Source organism: Vespula pensylvanica, chromosome 16 (assembly GCF_014466175.1).
Source record: "Vespula pensylvanica isolate Volc-1 chromosome 16, ASM1446617v1, whole genome shotgun sequence".
NCBI classification, from domain to species: domain Eukaryota; kingdom Metazoa; phylum Arthropoda; class Insecta; order Hymenoptera; family Vespidae; genus Vespula; species Vespula pensylvanica.
Window position 1 is genome coordinate 1,148,553 of NC_057700.1, and position 20,008 is coordinate 1,168,560.

General features: G+C 33.5%; 1 protein-coding gene across 3 annotated transcripts in view; it reads right to left on the reverse strand.

The window, feature by feature from the left end:
* LOC122634844 (potassium voltage-gated channel protein Shaker) overlaps nucleotides 1-20,008 on the reverse strand; it is a 126,806-nt gene that overhangs the window by 88,454 nt on the left and 18,344 nt on the right. The window lies entirely within an intron of this gene.

Consider the following 20,008-nt stretch of genomic DNA (forward strand, 5'->3'; position numbering starts at 1 on the left):
ATCACCCATACTAATATCTATCTATCTACTGTGAACAACATCAGCCTCTTCCATTTTCTCTCTTTCTCTTTCTCTTTCTCTTTCCGAAGAGTAGGGGACTCAACAGCTCCTATCTATATTCGTTCACCAACGTCACCCGACGTCTGATCTCACAGTGACATCGCGATAGACTACTTCAGATCTTTTCGACCAAAGTCCATAATAAATCTGCTTTAAGAGAAATATACAAACGATCGGATCAAAAGATTTCAACAATGAAAGACCTCGCAATGCGATACATAGTCTCGAGTAAAACATGATCTAATCTCGTATAAACTCTCTATTCTTATTTAAGATCTCCCAATCTTGTCTTCGTCAAATTTATTATCGTTTTATCGATATTAACGTTAGTTGGATTAATCCACTCGAAATGTGACATAGAAATATCATAGAATATCATAGAAATATTTCTGACCATCGAATAGCAATAATTTTTATGATACATCGGGATATATTTCAAAGAATCGAACAAAAAAAAAAAAAAAGAAAAAAGAATAGAAATGACGTTTCGAGGATTCGTAAAGACAAACAGAATTATTACGAAGATGAAAGGGGAAAAAGAAAAAGGAGAGAAGAACAAAGAAAAAGAAACCTCTTTTCTCTCGCGAAATATGGTTTCGTTAAAGGACAAAGGAGACAAGAACGAAATAAAAACTAAAGCAATCGAGCGTAAAGAAACGATGAAAATAGAAAAGGTTTTAAAGTACGTTCCTGAATTGTTCGTTTTCTCTTTTCTACATATGCATGTTGGACGGGATGAGAAGAGCCGGTATATTTTGGAAACGAAGCTTTTGTCTGACCTCGGAATACCAAGGCAAAACAGCGACGGGCGATTCGCCAAGAACTACGTTTGCTTCGTGGTAAACGATACAGATATGGTTCGAGTCATTGATAAGCCCCAGTAGAATGAACAACGATTGCTTTCATGGGTCGGAGGTCAACTTTGTCGTTCCAGAAGAGTCAATTTCTTTCAAGGATATTCAAGAATATATCGCACCCAAAAACACGAATCACTCGACGCATCTATCATTGAATCATTGCAAAAAAAAAAAAAAAAAAAAAAAAGAGAGAAAGAAACAATCGTACGAACGTACTATTTCAAGCGATGAACTTTGACACTTAAAGAAGTCTCGTTAAAAAATAAATTTCTTTTTCTTTCTCTATTCTAAAAATCGCCAACGACAAAAGGAAAAACAATGTGCTTAACGCTTAAACGATAACGATAACGATCGATGTATCAAGCTTTGTACTAATCAAAAGTAAATTTTGATTTCGTATCAAAGCGATGTAACGCTCGTGACTGTTCTCTACGGTTAAAAAATCCGTTCGCCTGTTCTAAATAAATTACATCAATTGAGAACGCATCGAATACCCATTGAATTATATTTACATATAAAGAAAGTAATAAAATGAAACTAAAAGCTACGATAATTGCGATGTTTATTTTGCAAACAACAAAGTGCCAAAGATACGATTAGCATATTAAAATTTGCCTTAGCTATTACGATTGAGATAACGCAAACGTTGTACATAGCGTTGAGTATTTCTTCTTCTTTTTTTTTCTTTCTTCTTTTTTTCTTTTTACCTCTCTTTCTCCCTTCTTTTTTTATTTACACGATATAATAAACACAATGATATCGACATCAAAAGAGATAAAAGAGCACACGGTTGAAGGATTGGCTATCAAAGAAATAAAATTGACGTCGTCCTTTCGTAAAAGTCGACAGCGTACTAGTTTCGTTCGTACCAAGGCACACACTTTTGTTAGAACGGAGGACAATATTTTCTCACCTTGATGCGCTTCGAATAAAAGCTTTTTACCTCATGGATGATGAAACGTTAGCCTCTATGACAATGTACAATCGGAACAATGAGCTCGGAAATCTTTACCCGCGGAATTCTAACGATCAAAACGAGAACGTTTGAAAAGCGGAATAATAAGCCCGAATAGATCTTTTCTTTCCTTCCCTTTCCTTTTCTTTTCTTTGCTTTTCTTTTCTTTTTTCTTTTCTATCTGTTTTTTTTCTTGCCGCGACGATAATTCCAATTATCGTCTACATCGATTTTAGACAAAGAAATTTAAATAATATAGCGGATATTATTCTGTTACGTTTTTTCTTTCTCTTTTTTTAACAATTCGTATAAAAGTTTCGCTCGAACTTGCATACCTTTTGTTTATCGATTTTTAAAGTTTCGTTCAAGCGACTTTGGATAAAATTGTAGAAAATTCTCCTATTTCATTTTCGTATAGAATTTGCATAAATTCGATTACTACTAGAATGAAACGAAAAAAAGGGGGAAAGAGAGAAGTAGAAAGTTTGTTTTATAATTCTTTCGCATCCTCCGAGGACTATTGTATAAGTTAATTTACACGTCTATAAATTATCAATCATAATTAGCACAACGACGAAGACGATCATTGCCAAAGTGGGTTTGGTTTGCACGTAGAATTCAGTACATTCCAAGGGATCCAGAATTCCAAGCTAATTCCTCGTGAACCAACGAAGCCACCATTGCGGAAACCGAATATGCCTTGGCTTATCTACAGCTTCACGGATCTAGCTGTGAGAGAGATAACGGAGATCATCCGAGTGTGACTTCTTCCAAGTGAAACGACGAACCGGAAGTTTGCTTTCAGGAAATAAATCATATCCCTAGTCAATGGAAAAACCTCGTAAAATGAACGTACATCGATCTCACCGTACTATGAAAAATTTCTTTATCGTTTTATACTGAAATTTTATGAAGAAGAAAATAACGATTCACGAGTTTGAAATTTTTACATTATTTTCATCAGCAACGTAGGATTAGAAAGGTTACACTGATATATAATGAAATCGTTATAATGTATATTATACACACACACACACACACATATATATATATATAAATTTATTTTTTAATTTTTAAAATATAATACATCAGTAATCATTGTTCTGTAATTATATTGCAATAAGAAAAAATTCGACTGAATATTTGTAAATATTTTTTAATAAATCGTAATTGATAATTAATAATTCGCGACTTGACGCCCAAAGATGTATTCTATATTTCGATACTCATCTCAACAAAGCTAATAAAATTTTCAAAGTTGGAACGTGTCAGTAGGAAATAATTCGAAGTTATTAAGCTTTCTCCATCGTATACATATTTACCAAGGAAAAGTTAGCAGACCGACGTCGTGGGATCACGATTGTCGAGAAAAGAGAACTAAACGAGGAAGTTTGTTTGTAGGAAACGACGAATGACTACGAGGTCTAACGACACCTGGGCGAGCGCTTTCATTAAAATCGGCCCTAATTGCGGAGATACGAGCGTTAGCTTAACAAAGCTAACGCTCCGCATTCGCAAGACCATATGCAAGTTGGACCAACCAAGTCATTCGTATAAGCATCTTTTCTCTACGACCTTCTTTCGAGAGCGAAAAAAAAAGAAAAAAGAAAAAAAAAGATTCTCAGAGCGGCTGTACGCGTAAACGCGACCCTTTGAACTTTTCTCTCGTTAAGAAAGAAAAAGAAACAAAAAAGAAAACAAAAAACGAAGGGAAAAAAGTAAGAAAAACGAAGAAAACGATTCTTTATCGATTCGACGATTCTTTCACGTTGTTGTATAAATTTTCAAACAAAATCGTAGAAACTTTTTATTTCAGTCTCTTTGAAATATCAAATGCGTTTATTTCTTTTATTTCTACGAAAGAGATCAAAGAGAGACAGAGAGAGAAACAGAAATAGAGAGAGTCAGAAAGAGAGAGAGAGAGAGAGAGAGAGAGAGAGAGAGAGAGAAAGAGAGATCTTTCGTTTATAGTCCGATAAATGTATCTAGAATTTTTCTTCGTACTTATCAAAGTAAAGAAAGAACAAGCAGGATATTGCTTGAATCTTTGAATAGACCAGTTAGAGAAAGGTCCAAGTTCGACGTACGAAAACCGATCGACCGATAAATCTTTCTATCGGCTTGTGATTGTTCCCTTTGAAAGAGATTCGAATGGTACATAATCCGGTGTTATGCGAACAAAAGGAGAAATAACTGGGAGATACCTACGACGGATATACAATATTTGTTTATGTGTGTGTTAAATTCTCGTCATCGACATTAAGCATCGAATAAAAAGAAAATAATAGCAGCGAAACGAATTAATATAAAATATCTTTGCGTATGTAAAAGGAAAGAAGGAGAAAAGAAAACAACGACGTAAAAATAATACTAATCCTATAGTATTCGGTGGAAATTATTAACGAGAAATATACTACTGACCGATTTAAAAAAAAAAAAAAAAAAAAAAAAAACGAAACCAAGCAGAAAAAATCAGAGATGATAGACGCGACGAAAAGAGAGATATAATGTATATAATAATAATACAAGAGAGAAAAAAAAAATAGGGAAAAGATAAAAGAAAAAGAAATATAAATAAAATTCTGAGGAAGTAAAAATAGTATCTCATAAATATATTCAAGTGGCATAAAAAGAGAAAAAGAGAGAGAGAGATAAAGAAGGAGAAAGAGAGAGCGAGAGAGAGAGGAAAGAGAGGAGAGAGGGAGAGAAAGACATAAAGACAGAGAAAGAGAAACAGAGAAAAAGAGAGAGAGAGAGAGAGAGAGAGGGAGGGAGAAGATGAAATAAAAAAAGAAACAAGTCCATTGCGAGTACGAGGTAAGCAAGCAGCAGCAGCAGCAGCAGCAGCAACAGCAGCATCACCAGCAGCAGCAGCAGCAGCAGCAGCAGCAGCAGCAGCAGCAGCAGCAGTAGTAGTAGCAGTAGTAGTAGCATCAGCATCAGCATCAGCATCAGCATCAGCATCAGCATCAGCATCAGTATCAGCATCAGCAGCAGTAGCAGTAGCAGCAGTAGAGCAAGCAGGGCATAAAGCGGGGCAAAGGGATATGTCGCAATGCGTCTTGACGTCACGAACGTCGTTGGTGGGATTCGGCGGCGGATTGGCGGGGGTACGATGTGCGGCGTGTGGTCGAAGCGCCGTGAAAATGTTAGAGAGAGAGAGAGAAAGAGAGAGAGAGAGAGAGAGAGGGAGGGAGAAAAAGAGAGAAGGAGAAGGACGATGCACGTGCACCAAGTGCATCATCGTCCTCCATGCCGTTGCACCTCGCCATCTATCGGCTACACCTTCAAAGAGTTCTACATTTCCTCGTTGACGCTGGTAATCGTCCATCCCTCTTTTTTTCTTTTTCTTTTTTGTTGAGAGAGAGAGAGAGAGAGAGAGAGAAGATCCACCCTCTTAAAGCTGTATTTTAATTTTACAAACGAGCTTAAGTGGAATTATTATTATTTTTTTTCTTTTTTTTTTTTTTTTCAAAGATACGATTTAATTTTTTCTCTCCTCCTTTCTTCTCCCTCCTTTCTTTCCTTACTTTTTAACGAGGTTTCATATATTGAAATTGTGAATTATATTTTTGAATGTTTCTTCCTTTTTCTTCTTTTTTTTTTTTCTTTTCACTCTTTTTTTTGTATTTTAGTAAGGTTTTAAAGGATCAAAATTGTTATGTTATATACGAAGAATATCGATGTATTATTATTGTAACTTCATTAAACATTTCTCGTATTATTCTCCGATAGAAATATCCTCGTATCTTCGTTCGGATTCAAGATTCTTTTTTCGGAAATTCAACTTGCTGATATATCGAGAGAAAGAAAAATCTATTTTAATTTAGTAAGATCGTATGAGAAGAAAAATTATTTTTATTCGCGATTAAATGAGAACGTATAAGAATTAGAAGAAGGAAAAGAAGAAAAAAAAGAAGAAGAAGAAGAAGAAGAAGAAGAAGAAGAAGAAAAGGAAAGAAAAGGAGAAGAAGAAAAAAGAAAATTTGAAAAGTACGGGTTGAAAGGAAAAATCGAAGATGATATATTCTACGAATCTCTCGGTGAATTCGTTCTCCCAGTTTCACGAATCGTACCAACGTCCTAACGAAGAGGACAAGGAAGGAAAACGACGATCGATGATCCGGGCCGGGCGTCGTTTTAAGAAGAACTTTCGCGAAAGCTGCCGCTTAACGAGAATTCAAACGAAAGAAGTCTCTCTCTCTCTCTCTCTTTCGTAGTAATAGTAGTAGTAACCTCAAAGGACCGAGGCTATTCCGGTCTTACTCTTTCTTTCCACGTAAAGGTAAACCTCGGATATGAAAAGTGCATGGCCCGGTTCGACCAAGTGCATCGGTTTTAATACTTCGGACAAGTTTTTCTTAAAGGATAAAGAAAGACTCTCGTATATTATCTTGAAATGAATGTGACATAGAAGAAAATCTTTTCCAATAGCAAGATATTTCCCTGTAACCATTCGTTACTATCTTTTCTTTCTTCATTTTTTCTTTAACCTCTTTTTTATTCTTTTTTTATTTTCCTCTTTTTTTTTCTTTCTTTCTTTCTTTCAAACGAAGTCGATGAATAGGAGAGGGTAAAAGGCATCGTAGAAAGTAGAAATGGCCGACATATGGTCAGGCAAGAAAACTCTTCGAGCGGTAAGTTTAAGTAGTAACGATCGAACCTATGCGAACAACGATGATCCTAAAGATATCATTTTCATACGAATATAGAGAGAACTAGTTCGTTTGGATAAACGAATCGAAATAAAATGAAAATCAAGAGCGTTCAAATCGAACAAACGTGGACCAAAAATATTCCAATCGATGGTACATTTCTTTCCCAATTTTGAACAAGCAAATTTCAACCCTTCCCATGCGTCGCCTTAAAGAGGGACTCGAGTAAAACGGCACGCGTGCGTGCTTCGATGAGCACGACTGGCAAAGAGTTTCTTTTATTCATTTTCTATCCCTACGGCTACCAAGCGTATTTTGTGAATCTAAAGAGTAAAGTAAATAACCCGCATTTAAAACCGCACCGTGAATCGTTCAACGATTCTCTAGGCACACGTGTAAACACATGGAAACTCTTGAAAATCAACGTGAAGCGCCAGAGATGTCCCTGTTCGTAGGGGCTATGTGCGCGGATAACAGAGAATCATGGATAACGATTAGTTTACCAAACGCATTGCGGATGAAGCCTTCCATTTGTTTCACGTCGGGCCAAGTAGATGGCTCCACCCACGCGAATCACGAGTACTACCCCTGAGCGATATAATCCCCTGAGCAAGTTAAACACAATGTGGAGAAAGGGCAAGGGTATGTGTAATAGGGGTTGCCTCGTAAAGTGGAGAGGTAGTTACGCGTAATGCACACGTGTTCACGTGCATAACCGAGCTTATAGACGAATCTAGCAAACCGTAAATGCAGACTTAACGTATCCTTATTCTATAGCGATCATCATGAATGAACTAAATTACAACGCCCTGATATCGAGTAAAATTTCAATGTATTTCTCTTACGGCTACTGTAATAGTTGCGACGATCATGAATGAGTCGAATTACAATTCGGTACCATAGAAAATCACCAAGCATTCCCGACGGTTACGATCATGAATGAGTTTAATTGATACTCGAGATCCCTTACAAAATCACCGAGTAATTCTGACAAGGACGATCGTCAATCTGCTCGATTATTATCGCATTTAAAATTATTTCTCAACGCGATATTGATAGACAAATCAAATGACGTTCGAATTACATCACGATATACCGATGATGATCGCTCCTGCTTGATTTTGGAAAAGAAAACGAATAAAAGATAAAGAAAGGGAAGATCCGAAAAGATCCAACAGCGAAAGAGAGTTAATTTGCGGAGAATCGAGTTATAAAGTATCAAAGAGATAAATTTTAAGATAAATCCTTGACACTTATTTAACTTGGGTTCAGATAGCAGCCATTTGTAAACTTTTCGATATCCCTTTGATGTGATTCAGTCTACAGGCGAAATCCTTTCGCAGTGACCTTCGATAAAACTGGCTGATCGTGTTGACGATTAATCGATAGAAGACCACTAACGGGCAAAGATGCCCGTTAATATTTACACCTCGATGCCGGAGGTAGGTATTCAACCAATTATCGATGCAGACAAGCTCGATGCCAATTTCCGTAACGATATTTCCAAGAATTAAATGAACGACCAATGGCAGCGAGTTACGAAATATTTCGATAATCATCTTGTGTATATATGTGCGTGTGTGTGGGTGTGTGTGTATATATATATATATATAGACATATGTCTAAAAACGATTTCGTGCAAACAACAGGTGTTGTTCAAATGATTCGTAACAACACGTTTCAATACTCCAATTACATTCGATTAATTTAATATAAAAAATTGGAAATTCAGATAAATGTAAAAATTAGTTAAAATCAAAAAACTCGATCACCCGAGGTAAACGGGGAAAAATATATATATATATATATTAAATATAAAATTCTAGAAAATTATTATTAAATAAAAAATAAAATCGAGGATTCCTGGGGATGTTTATTTAAATTCTTGATGTTGCATCTAGATAGCTAAATGTTTTGACACAGTAAACTTCGATAGTTTACGAGTCCAACGAGACTCTTAAATCATTCAAGATTCACACCGAGAATCTGTCCAAGTGTATCAGGAAGTAAAGTTCTCATAAGTAAGTACTGCGTCAGACGCTGCGTCTTAGACTTTCGAGTTTGAAGATTCGTTCTCCGAGTTATCGCGATAGTATTACTCGTCAAACTTATCACAGCTTTTTCTTTCTTTTCTTTTTTTTTTTTTCTAAGTTTAGAAAATGAATCGTCGAATCGTTGTTATATTTTTTGTACGAAATTATATTAACAAGTAAATTCTTCGATTCAATTTGATCGTTAAATAAGAACTCTTTTAATAAGAACAATTATCGATTTCGAATTGTCCTCGAAATCTCTTAGAGCAGTGATACTCGCATCAACAACTGTCAACACACGTTCGTTGCCTGCGGTAAAGTGCATCCGCAAAGCGCATCTGCACGTCACATACAGTACTCCGCACGTATGAATCGAGTTAATGGTAGTAAACCTCCCTTGGGAAAGTTTGTTGCAACGACAAGGAAGGGACAGAGATCGTCCGATACAATAATGCCTGGTTCACCGTGTATAATTAAACAATGATTTACTGTCTCCCTTTAGCCTGTCCATTAACAAAATCTTCTCTTCTCTAAATAGAACACCGCGGTAATCTCCAATCACAGTGGAATTACGAAAATTATTCTAACGAAATATATATATATATATATATTTCTTTTCTTCGTTCTACATTTCTTCGTTCGAGGTAAATCAAAATATTTAATACGATAAAATATTAAAACTGTGTAAAAAAAGAAAGAAGAGAATTATAACAAAAAAAAAAAAGAATTTGTATCTAATAATAATCTGTTTAATCGACGAATTTACGATACGTCGATTGCTATAAAAAGTTGTTTCCGATAAAAGAAAGTAAGAAAAGAGAAATGAAAAATATATATATATATATAAACGCGTTACACGATCTCTTTGACAATTCTCGACAACTCGGTTACCCGTTACATTCGTTTCTAGATCAGCATCAATGAACGATAAGATTTAACTCAAGTTCTGGCACGTTATATATCGTGCAAATCATCGGGACACGTTGATTGCAAGCGTGTCCTGTCGATCTTTCAGTTTCAGTCTATCATAAGCAATTTCACTACACGCGATTCAACGTCGATAGAGTAACGAGGACTCTACGGATTTCGCCACTCTGACGCTTCAACGCTCTAAATCTAAGATTTGACTAATATTATTACTCTATGCATCTCTCCTCCTCTCCACCGTTAAACACGTATCGCGATTAATCAAATTTTTATTATATATTCTAATTTGTATCTCTGATTTATTTGTTATAATTTTCTCGATTAATGAAAAGATTCCTTTTGTTTTTTTTTTTCCTTTTTTAATTATACTTCTGGCAAATCAATTTTTACAATTTATTTTTCTTATTTCATTTTTGTTTTCCTTCTTTATTTGTCTACCGTTATCCCTACAATCGGAAATAAATGGACTTAATTTTTTTTTATTCGGAGATATGCTATCTTCGTTTCTTAAAGAGAAAGAGAAAGATACGGGGCAGAGAGAGAGAGAGAGAGAGAGACAGAGATATCCCCTTCTATTTTTCCCGTATTTCACAGTCACATTTTATCTCTTCGAACAGTGACGCGACAGTAAAGTTCAAATTTAACGCGAGCAACCGCAAAACGTCGTCGAAAGATTCAACGTGTTTTCTCTCTGGTATTCCCTAATGTGACTACAAAATGGCTAACGTACTGAAAAATATTGCTAACGCTTTTTATGAACGATAAATCTTCTCGTGAAATCTGTCGAGAAATAATTTTGAATGATGTATTAAATAAAAGGATGCATCGATGAATCCTGCGTAGTTTATATATCAATGGATCAATTTTCGATTTAGAAAATTATTATTAATTAACTGTAATCACAAAAAAAAAAACAATGCAATATTTATAATAATAACAATTGTAAGATTAACACGGTTAATCGATAAATAAATGATTCGTGAAACTTCTTAAAAACTTTCATTTGTATTACCCATTCGGTATTTTGAATTAAATGATAAGTTAAATAAAAATAAAAATGAAAGAATATGAAAGATAAATAAAAAAAAAATGAAAAGAAGAGAGAACAAGATCGTAGCAAAGGGGCAAAGAGCTACCTCGAGAGAATGTCTTGACATTTTCACGGTGAAAATGTTAAACGTCTATACCCTAATCCCCTAGTCTGACATAGCTAGTAGTCAAAGCTCTCAAAGAAAGTTCGAAAGATCGTACGATTTTTATTCGAAGATTTATATTCACGAATGTTCACCTGAATTTCAAAACTTCGATCTTTTTCACGTGTTTCACAAAGTTTCGAACGATATTTACAAGGAGAAGTTATTATTCCTTTTACGAAGACCTGTTGCTACTCTTTAAAGCGCTCATATTTTATGATCCACTTTTGTTAAGACTTTTTAACACGATAAGAGACTTAAAACATTAATTTGACAATAAAAATCTTATTGAAAAGGAAAGAAAAAAGAAAGGACAATAAAATGAAAGAAAAGAAAAGAAAAAGAGAAAGAGAAAAAGAGAGAAAATAATTAAAACTAAATAAAAAGGAAATTGTTATGAACCGAGACGTATAGAGACATTTGTAAAGCAATTTTGACAAATTCACGATTACGTTAATAAATATTGCTCTAGTGCAAGTAAATGTATTTCGTTATTTAATAACCTTTCGTGTTGGTTGAAAACTTTTTTAGAAAGAAAAAAAAAAGAAGAAGAGAAATATATATATTACAACTTTGAACTACTTTCGAAGCATATCCAGTCTCTCTTTACGATTCTCGTTTGAAAGACCATTCAAAAAATAAGAAAACAAATTGAAAGCCTAACCACGAACGTTCACTCTCTCCTTCTTTTACGAGCTCTTACAAGCGCTTCTTCGTAACGTTTAACGTTCGTGATACTTGCCTCGATGAAAACATATTCTAACACTAATCCCCTTAAGCAAGTTATCCCCATCCTCTTTTTTCTCCTTCTCTCTCTCTCTCTCTCTCTCTCTCTATTTCTATCTCTATTTCTATCTCTATCTCTATTTCTGTCTCTCTCCCTCTCTCTCTTTCTCTCTTGCTTAACAGCGCGCCCAGCGTCACTATGAAACTTTTCTCCTTTTTTTTAAAAATAATATCATTTAATTGACATCGTTTTTATATTGCTATAAATATATTTTTCTCTTTCGTTTCTAAAAAATTAAACGATATAAATAAATAGTTATATATGATATTTTAAAACGGAGATTAATCGATTCAACGTTATTGAATTGAATCAAAAAAAAAAAAAAAAGAAAGAAAAAAAGAAAAAAAAGAATTCAAAGTTAGAGAAGCTATGAAAAAATAACAATCAATATTTTTATGACAAAATTGACAAAAAATGCAATATCATTTCCTTCTGATACGTGTCGTCTTTCTAGAATAATGAAGCATAAAAAAGAAAATCAAACTCTTTACTATGAATATTATAAAAATAAAAATTCCAAACTTATATGTTTATTGCACGTGAAAAAACTTGTTGTGAGACATTTCGAACAGATTGCTTTTCATCTTTCTCTTTATGCATTTTATTATTATTATTATTATTATTATTATTATTATTATTATTATTATTATTATTATTATTATTATTATTATTACTATCATTATTATTGTTATTGTTATATTTTCATGTTCCATTATCAATTTTATCGATACCGTCAGTTCTGGTAAAAAAGATTACAAAATAAATAAATAAATAAATAAATAAATAAATAAAATAAAATAAAATAAAATAAAAAATAGAAAAAATTCGAGAGATCAGTGATTCCTTTCATGATACAGTCACACACACGCGCGCGATATAACGCGATATAACGCTATATATAAAAACGTCGAAGCTCTTTAGAAGCCATTTCTCGCATACGCGTGTGTACCATTTGATGGCAATTAATTACCGTACCTACATAGATCGATGAATCTAACGAGAATCGACAAAACGTAACGTTATTTTAAATTGGAAATCGTGCCATGCTAACGAAATATCTCTCGACGATTACTAATGTCACTTTAATGCAGTATTTTCCCCGGCATCTCGTTCCCCTCATTTTTCTTTTGTACATACATTGTTATACGATATATACTTACTGTTGTTATGCAATATAAATACTTATCAATGCTCATATTTTTCTTTTTTCCAATAAAAGCAACGATCGACCTATCGAAATAATTTTTATAAATTAATTCTAACTGACGTCACGTATATTTACTTACGTAATGAAATAAAACGGAAACATTGTAATCGTTCAGGAGAAAGTGTCAAAGTGTAGTCGGACTTAACCAAAATTAAGAATAAAGGAAAAACTGTTTTATCGAATTGTTTCTATCTTCTGAGTATATACAAAGATAAAAATAGAGACTTTTCAATTATACTGAAAAAGTATACAACTTTTGTATATGTGCTAGTCTAGCGTGACGATACAAGTGCAGTAATAATTTATACGATATAACTCGTGTGTTACGACTATAGACATAAAAAAAAATTTACTAAGTACAACTGTCAATTCCCACTGTCAATTTTCCAACGACGTACGTAATCATTGTTTCTAAACGTGAAAATAAAAATCGAAATCTTTTTCCGTTCGACAAGAACGATAGATAAACGTTCTACATTTATAATCGAAAGGGGAAAATTCGTTTTCGAAGAGTAAAATGGGGTGAACTGTAGAAAAGGGTAGGTTTTCTCAGGAGCAAGAGTGTGAAAGTTCGAGGGGCTGTTTCTTGGGACGACTCGACTTATCGAAACTGTTCGTCGTGTTTAACAGAAAAGAAAAGAAAAGAAAAGAAAAGAAAAGAAAAGAAAAGAAAAGAAAAGAAAAGAAAAGAAAAGATAGAACGTTGAAGAAAGAAGAAGAAGTAGAACGAAGAAAAAAAAAAGAGGAAAAAGAAAAAGAAAAAAAGAACTTCGACGTTCGAATTCCCGATTGATCGTCAATTTATAAAGTGGTTTGCCAAGCTGTCCCGTGGTTATATTTGGCAAGTTCCTGCCACTTATGATTGTCACGGGATCTTCAAATTGGCAAGGATTCAATATATTTTCCCATTCGTACGGCTATAACAATTCATGCGTAAATCATTATATTTTATATTACCTCGATTATACATTTCTATTTCGTAATATCCACGAGTTACAATTCCCCGCGTTCGGTCTACGAATTCGTTCGACCTACAATCCGATTTCCGACAGAATTTTCGCCAAAATTATGCCAACGCGTCTCCTTCGTCCTCGAGAAATATTCGATCTATATTTTTCTCTATGTTCTCACATTTCCATAATTATTTCAACGATTTTCCATACGTACATATAATATCTACTTCTGTTCTATCAATTATATTTCACATATACGTATATACGAAGAACGTAACGTATAAAATATTAAATTCGAGCCGTGTATCATTGAGGTAAACATTTTTGAAAAAAATATCATTTAAAATTTACAATCTTTTCTATTCGAATACGAGTATGTTGAAAAATTCGATTGAAAAAAAAAAAAAAAAAAGAAAAAGAAAAGAAAAAAAGAAATAAGATAAACATATCAATATATAAATATATAAGTGAACGTAGATGTTGATTTATTAGTCTTCATGTTGGAATTAAAAAAAGAGAAAAAGAAAATTTAAAAAAAAAAAAGAAGAAGAAGAAGAAGGAAAAGAAGAAGTTATAATAATTTAAAAGGACATAGTTCTAAGCGTAGGTGTATCACGTGCGATTCAACCATTCCCATTAGAAAATGTTACCTAACATTAAGATCGAGGACACGGAAGAAAGCTATGAAGTAAGGAAGAAGCTAGAGGTTCTGCTTTTCAGAAAAGAAAACATCTAGAAGACACTTTTACGAGTTTAACAGAAGGAAAGAAGATTGAGCCGATACTTTATCAGCTTCGTTTTATTAACCTGACTCTATCTATCTCTTTTTGTTTCTCTATTTCGTAGACACTCTAGTGCCATACACACATACACAAACACATATGCTCGTTAACTCGTTAACTCGTCAATTTTCTCTTTCTATCTTTCTATCTCTGTCTCTGTCTGTCTGTCTGTCTGTCTGTCTGTCTGTCTATCTGTCTCTGTCTTGTAAAACCAACAAACTGCATGAGAATGCAATTCGATACGATTATTCGCAGTAGACGATCGATGTTTTTCTGTTTCAACTCAAATGCACTCAGGGGAAAACACGTTTTGGATAAGGTCCAACATAAAATTGATACGTTCGCACACGACGTATTAGTTACTAAACTGCAAAGAGAAACTTTCTCGTTCGATCTATTACACATCGACTTAACCGATACTTGTCAATTTCTCTATCGAACTTAAAAGGAATAGAAATAAGAAAATGATTAAAAAAAAAAAAAAAAAAAGAAAAGTAAAATAAATAGAAAAAAAAAAGAAAAAGAAACAGAAAAAATCTAATGAAATTATAATAACCAGAATGCATATAAAATGTAATAATATCAATGCAGCAAGTAATAACAGTACGAAATGAATTCTATGAAATTCGTCGAGCACGTCAACTAATCGTTTCGATTAAACAGATCTATTGAAATTAATAAAGTTATCTATCTTTTTTTATTTCTATGTCTATCTCTCGCTGTCTCTCTTTCTCTCTCTCTCTCTCTCTCGTTCTCGTTCTCGTTCTCGTTCTCTCTCTGATAGGCAATTTTCGAGAAACATCAGTGCCTTGCCAAATCGTTTGCCAGGCCTAGTAAGAAACCTGCACACAGGCATAGTAACGTGCCACGTGTTGCTGCAAACCAACGACCAGAAGCAACAGCAACAAAGTGTCGCGTGTAATGTGGGATTCGTGGTCAGCCCTCATCTTCGCCCAAGAATCGCGTTTCTCTTCCTCCTCCTCCTACTTCTCCTCCTCCTCTTCCTCCTCCACCTCTTCCTCCTTCTCCTCCTCATTCTACTCTCAGGAAAAAATAAATTACACCGACTTGAATACCTTGAAATCATGACGCGTGACGATTAACAACGAGCGTATTCGATCAATGCCTTATTAAAAATGAATTTTTCTAGAGTCCTTAGTTGACAGCAAGTAAAGACACAAACAAGCTTTTTTTTAACTTTTCTTTTTCTCTTTCTCTCTTTGTTTGTTTGTTTGTTTGTTTGTTTATTTGTTGATTTGTTTCTTTTATTTTTTGCTTTTATTTTTTCCTTTTTTTATTTCTCACTCATGACCAACCGCATTCCTTCTAATCAGAATATATATCATCAAAGAGAGAGAGAGAGAAAAAGAGTTAATTTATTTTATTGAGAAACTTATTAATTAAGAAATTTGTTATGATTATTTCTATGAATATATATATATATATAGAGAGAGAGAGATTGATTTGTATATCCCGTCAGATTTATTTCCATTGTTCAGTCAATATTTAATAATGAATATTGAGAAAATCTTTACAAACGAAAACACGATCGATCTTTTAATCTTTCTGGCTTTAAAGTTTAACGAAATAATGGCTAATATATGGTAATTAGAGAATCATGCTTTTTAAGCTTAATAAAATAATAAATAAGTAAATAATAGAAATATATATATATATCAATTTACGTTTTCCTAGTACGCTTCATTGAATACCAATCAATTTCTCATAATCTACAATTATTTTAAATATATAAAAACCAAACAAGATTTCCTTTTACTTGAATCTTACAAAATTAAGATTGATCGATAAAACACTTGTATCCCTTCGATCACCGTCGAAGAAACGTTGCCTGTAAGTTGCCTGTAAAACATATCGAGTCGATGTTTGTGTAACATTAAAAAAAAAAAAAAAGAAAAAAAGAAAAATAAAAAGCAATGTACGTATTCGATCGACGTAACGTTTAAGAAACATTCAACTTGGCCTTACAAAGTAACGTTGTATGTAAGTACATGTAACTGGTGTATAATCGATCGAGATGATAAAAAAGTATAGTGGTAGAACGTGGCAAAGCGTTCTAACTGAGCGAACGATATTCTAAAAGGATTTTAAAAGAGAAAAAAAGATAGATAGATAGATAGATAGAGAGAGAGAGAGAGAGAGAGAACGAATAAAGGAAACACAAATCGAGACGCGTTAAAGCGCTAGTAGATAATGTCGGTATTTGTCCTGACTGAGGCGGCACGTCGACCACCGTGAATGGATATCTATATTCAAATCCATTTAAGATTACTTTGTCTACCTACTATTCAATATCTATCGTAGTAAAAAAACTAACGGATACGAATAAATAGAGATAGAGAGAGAGAGAGAGAGAGAAAAGAAGGGAGGAAAACGTTATAAGAATATTATGTTAATACAAATAATATAAATCCGTTCTATATACCTCTGAAAGATTTGTATGTTATATACATATGCATTTATCAAACTAGAGACTAAGATAATACAGATAAATATAAATAAAGTGAGAAAAGCATAATATATTATTTTCGTATATAATAAATAATGTAAATTTGTTCCGTATGTGTCTAAAAGATTTTTGTAATACATAATAGGTATTTACATAAATTTTCCGATGAAAATAAATGCAGTCATGCAAAGTATATATGTATATATAGGAAGAAAAAGTATATGTAAATAATACATTCTGTTTTTCTATCTATTTCTCTCTCCCACGCTTTCTCTATCTTTTTCTCTCTCTTTCTTTCTCTTTTTTACCATAATAGCATTGATTGTAGTATCATAGAATGAAGATAAAGATAGAAACCACCATTTATAAATTATCATTACATTATAAGTAAACCATTATAAATCTACTTACTTATATTATTTATTCGCATCGGATAAATAACAATAGAAATAGAGAAACATAAAAATATGATATAATTAATATACATACATACATACACACACACACATATATATATATATACACATATTTACATATATTATCTTAAACGTATGATCATAAAATGGAAAAGATAAATAGAGATTATTCGAGCAATGATTTATGTCGTTAAAGAATAAAAAGCGGAACTTTACTATTAATAATAACACTGAATCATAAAAAAACAAAGTCAGAAAGGGAAAAAGAGAGATGGATATAGAGAGAAAAAAAAACGAGAAAGAGAGAGAGAGAGAAAGAAAAAGAGAAAAAAAAGAAAGAAAGAAAGAAAGAAAGAAAGAAAGATAGAACGTGGTGAAACGGAAGGAGAGGCTAATCCGGCCTCGGAGAATCGTCGCGTGACATTTTAATGCAACTCGAGTGCAATGCCGTGGTATGTACATACATACGTACGAGATATATACATAAACATACACATATGAGGAACAGGTATACCTACGTACGTACATACGTACGCGTATTACGTATTTACCAAAGGTATATGAGATTTTCGTTCGTAGGCGTGTAGCAATCGCGTAGCTACTCGTATATCCCGAGGCTCGACTGCTCGACACTGATCCTCAATAGTCTTTGTATTCTTTTCCCTTGGTTAATATATAGGGTAGTAAGTAAGTGATAGTAATAGTGGTGGTAGGAATGACAGTGGTAGTGGTAGTAATGGTGGTGGTAATGTGCTGGTAGTGGTGGAAAGTAGGTATCGCGCGAACAAATATTGACGCATTGCTGCACATCACGTCTGATAGTTGCACCACACGCGTTTACTGCACCCCCACTCTGCTACCCCTTGAGCCCCTTATATACCTTATGTATCATCATTACAATGTTCTGACAAAAGAAAGACAGAGACAAAGAGACAGCGAGAGAGAGAGAGAGAGAGAGAGAGAGAGAGAGAGAGAGAGAGAGAGATATGTATGTTATGTTTATTGTTGCATTATTACAAAAAAATACGTACATATTTTTATATCGCTCTGATTAATTAATTAATTAATTAAATAATTAATTATTTTATCGCATATACTGCGTCTGCCTCGTATGGACGATGTGCGATCTCCAATTGTATATTTTTTTCCCACTTTTTTCTCCTCTACATTCTCGTTCTACGTCCTCTCTCTCCCTCTCTCTCTCTCTCTCTCTCTCTCTCTCTCTCTCCACCGACCTATTTAGTTAAAATTCTATCGTTTCATAAGTATATAACAACGAGTTGTAATTTGAAAATAAGCGTCGAAGCGAAGGTTGTATAAATGAAAATATATATTTTTCATTTGGGAGGAAGAAGGAGGGAAATGTGTATCGTACGATACAGAAACGACCCATTTCATGAAATCGATTACGTTTTAATCGTCGTTAACTCTTCGTTAACCAAAGTCTGACATTAATTACCTATCATCGTTATCAAGTATCTCAACGAAATTTTATTAAAAAAAAATACATTTGCAAAAAGAAAGAGAGTCGGAGAGAGAGAGAGAGAGAGAGAGAGAGAGAGGAGAGAAAAAATGAACTTTTAAAGAGAATTCATATAGTAGCTTCCCGATGACTCCTCGTTGAAAACAAAGTCGCGAACTTTCACGAGGTTGTGCTACACCGAAATTACTTTGCTACGGGAGGGATATAAATCAAGTGTAAATGAAGTCTGTATTAAGAAAGCAGAGGTCGTTAAAAAGGTCGCGCGATATATCCCCTACGGTGCACGAACATTTCCATCCCGTTCTATTAAAATAACCGACAAGTCGTTCGGGAGGGGGTGGTTGTGCGGGTGGGAGGTAGAGACGTTTATGCTGGCAATAGATTCTAGCGAGCCATGCAACGACATAAATTGAATTCCAAATTTCACGTCCGCCTAGCAACGTTGTTGTTAAGAGAGAAGGAAAGTAGCTTCGAGGAAGACTACGTGAGTTTGATTTTTTCTCCTCTGTTTCGTTTACTTTTCTCTTCTTTTTTTTCATTTCTTTTTCTTTATTATTCTTTGATTAGTTCTTCCTCGAAAAAATTGCACATAGGATAATGTAATATGCGTGTGTGTGTGTATATATATATATATATATAAAATAGTAATTTTTTGATTGTATTAAAAAACATGAGAAAAAGTAGAATAAACTCAATAACTTGAGGTAACTTTGATAACTCGAATAAAAAAGAAATTGCCAAAAAAAAAAAAGAAAGAAGAAAAAAAAAGAAACATGTGATACAAACTTGATTATGCATTCATTGTCAACGTAAAAACATTTCTTATATAAATCTTCCTATTAATATGTATAAAAGATATCAACGTGGATTTATATATATATATATATATATATAATGGTTAATATATATAAAACAAGAGAAGGAACATCGATTGCGTAAAGCCACAGGCCACTAATTTTCCGATGAAGCTAGGAGGCATGTATCTTTAATCCGTTTATCCTTAAACCGTAAAGCTTGGTAACTATCAACACCTATGGATTACCGATCAATCTGCGTTGCTTATGATACATGTTTATAATACACTATGTATATGTTTACCTGAAATTGCAATATTTCTTGATAACCAAAGAAAAAATGTTTATCGTTTGTATATTCTCTTAATATCGTATATATTTCTGTTATCGTAATCTTAAATCAAGTTTCGAGAGAATTTCATCGAAAAACATACGACGT